Genomic DNA, 3,293 nt, shown 5'->3' with positions numbered 1-3,293 from the left:
ATGGCATGGGTGCACTTACACACATGCAGGCAATACACTCACACACATAAAATAAAAATAATAAAAATAAAACCTTTTTAAAAACCAGGAAGTCCATTATGGTCTTAGGAGTCATAACTGCAGTTGAATGTCATGTAATCCTGTGCATAGGAGGGCTAATTCAACAATTAACTGAAAGAACAATAGCTAAAAAATTCCTACATCTTATCATTATATATTACTAATGAATACCTCAGAAAAAAAGAATGTTAATATAAATAAAATTTCTTCTGTCAAAAACATTTTAAAACGGGCTGGAGAGATGGCTCAGACGTTAAGAACATTGGATGCTTTTGCAGAGGACCTGGGTTCAGTTCCCAACACCCACAAAGAGGCTAACAACAGTGTGTAACTTCAGTTCCAGAGGATCTGACACCCTCTTGTGACCTCCAGGGGTACCAGGCATGCACACGATGCATTGGTTTGTTTTCTCATCCAGAACTCTTAAAACAAGATAATGCTCTTTGACCCTAAAAGGTTTCTGAGCATCAAAGTGGGAGAACGTGTCAGGAACCTTCCAGAACAAAGTAAAAGAATGCAGTGTGGTCTGTGCCTGGGTGCACGTACACAGCTCTGCCTGTCACCGCCCTGTGACTGGAAACACCCAATCAAAAAGTATGTAACTGTATACAACAAACAAACTAAACTTAAACCTGACACGGAAGTATACAAGGCTAAGCTTTTCTTCACATTAGAGAACCATCTCTCAGGGACTGTGCTGGCTCATTAATTAAAAACTACTTCCTGCAAGGCCTTGGGGTCCTGTTTTCTGTTCAGAGTGCCCACTACACCACCATGTGGGTTCTGGGGATTGAACTCAGGTTGTCGGGAGGCTTGCTGGTAAGTGCCTTTTCCAGCTGAACCATCTCACCAGCCCTATTTGAAACATTTTTAAAATTCACAGTTTACTGGCATCCATCGCTGTGAAACTAGCAGCACTGCCTGTATCTAGAATGTTTCGTCATTCCCAAACTTGGCCCCATCAAACGTAGCTCCCATGGGCCAGCCCACAGAGCCTGCCACCATCCTGCTTCCGCAGTGTGAGCTGGCACCTCCTCTGGGTGGAATCATGCTGACCTCTGTCCCTTTGTGATTTGCCTCTATTCTTAAATTGACCATTCCTCAAACTCAGTCCATCAAAGCAGACCTGTGCCCTCATGTCTCACAAACTGCATCCCTGTGTCGCCTGATAGGGATACCCCACCCCCACCCCGACACACAAGTCCAGGCACATCCCAGCTACATTAAGGAGTTACACACAAACGTTGGGGCTATAGCATGTCTCCAGGGATAGGGAACTTGTCCCAGAATGTATGAGGCCAAGGGGTCCCCCCCAGCCCAGCACCCATTCACCAAGAAAGAACTTCATATTTCTAAACCTTGTTTAAAAAAATATTTTATTTTTATTTTATGTGTATGAGCATGTTGCCTGCATGTATGTGAGTGCACCCGTGTTGTGCAATGCCGTGGAGATCAGAAGAGGGTTTTGGATTCCCCTGGAACTGGAGTTAAGGACAGTTCGTAGCCGCCACGTGGGTGCTGGGAATCGAACCTGGGTCCTCTGCAAGACTAGTCAATGCTCTTAACTGCTGCACCATCTCTCCAGGATCCAGAAGTGAAGGCAGGAAGATCACCAGTCCAAAGTCATCCTCAGCTACACAGCGAGTTTGAAGCCAGCCTGAGCTACGTGAGACTCTGTCTCAAAAAATAAAAATTATAAAAAGACACACAATAGCTGGGCGTGGTGGCATACACCTTTAATCCCAGCACTCTGGAAGCAGAGGCAGGTAGATCTCTGTGAGTTCAAGGCCAGCCTGGTCTACATAGTGAGTTCCAGGACAGCTGGAGCTACAGGGAGACCCTGTCTCCAAAGACCAAAAAAACAAAAAAAAAGACACAAAATTCAGAGGAAAAAAAAAGTGATGATCAAGAAACCACAAAATGATAAATAAGAGATGGTGACCAGTAAGCATGCCACAGAAGCAGAGATTCGGTTCGTGGGAAGACTAGCGAAACCTTGCCAGTAATTAGAAAAATGAGATTTAAACCAGAGATGTCGTTTCCTGTGCCTGGAACCTGCAAGGTGGGTCTGGTTTCCATATTCCCAGCAGCAGCTCTAGTGCAATGTGGGTGGTCTCTCTAGGCATTGCTCAAGCTGTGCAAGTTTGGAATGCTACAGTCCCTGTAAACCAAGGGTGCCTGTCCCAGCCTCTGGTCAGTGAGGGAACATGTCCAAGTGAAGTGGTCTTTCCAGTGAAGAGGTGATGCTGGCAGGTGCTCATCACAAACTAAGAACACAGGGTAACTGGAGAACACCTATATGCCCAACAAGTGATGGGAAAGGGAGAGGGATTCAAAAATTAGGATGAGCCCTGGGGCGGGATAAGAAGATGGTGTCCAGGGGCTGGAGCGATGGTTCGGCAGTTAAGAGCACCAGCTGCTCTTGCAGAGCACTGGGTCCAAATCTCAGCATCCGCATGGCAGCAGTTACAACCGTGGTGGTAACTCCAGTTCCAGGGCATCTGACGCCCTCTTCTGACCTCCACAGGCATTGCATGACATGGGTGCACTTACATATGTGCAGGCAATACACACATACACATAAAATAAAGTAAAAAATAATAAGAATGTTGTTAAAAAAGACGGTGAACATGAACTAGGGATACACCCTGAAAAAGTCACTTCTAGGAATCCCAGATACCATCTGAAAAAACAGAATGGTCACAGCCCTTAGTAACAGCAGGACAACTTTTTTCTTTTAGAACCACATATCACATAGAACTTGTTCAATCTTGGGGCTGGAGAGATGACTCAGCAGTTACAAGCACTGCCTGCTCTTGCAGAAGACCCACGTTCGATTCCCAGCACCCACATGGCAGGTAACAACCACCCATAACTCCAGTTCCAGGGAAATCCAATGCCCTCTTCTGACCTCTGCGGGCATTGCACTGCACAGGTGCACCTACCTACATGTAGGCAATACAGTCATACACATAAAATAAAAAGAATAAATAAGGGCTGGAGAGATGGCTCAGCGGTTAAGAGCACTGACTGCCCTTGCAGAGGACCCAGGTTCGATTCCCAGCACCCACATGGCAGCTATGGACCGTCCTTAACTCCAGAATAAATAAAAACTTGTGCAATCAGAAAGCAGAGCCTACTGGGCATGGCAGTGCATGTCTTTAATCCTAGCACACAGGAGGCAGAGGCAGGCAGATGTCTGTGAATTGAGTCCAGCCTGGTTTACATAGAGA

The sequence above is a fragment of the Nannospalax galili genome, unplaced genomic scaffold (genome assembly GCF_000622305.1).
Source record: "Nannospalax galili isolate Female #2095 unplaced genomic scaffold, S.galili_v1.0 scaffold300, whole genome shotgun sequence".
In the NCBI taxonomy this organism is placed as follows: Eukaryota; Metazoa; Chordata; class Mammalia; order Rodentia; family Spalacidae; genus Nannospalax; species Nannospalax galili.
The sequence above is the reverse complement of the archived record's forward strand: the minus strand, read 5'-3'. Positions refer to the sequence as shown.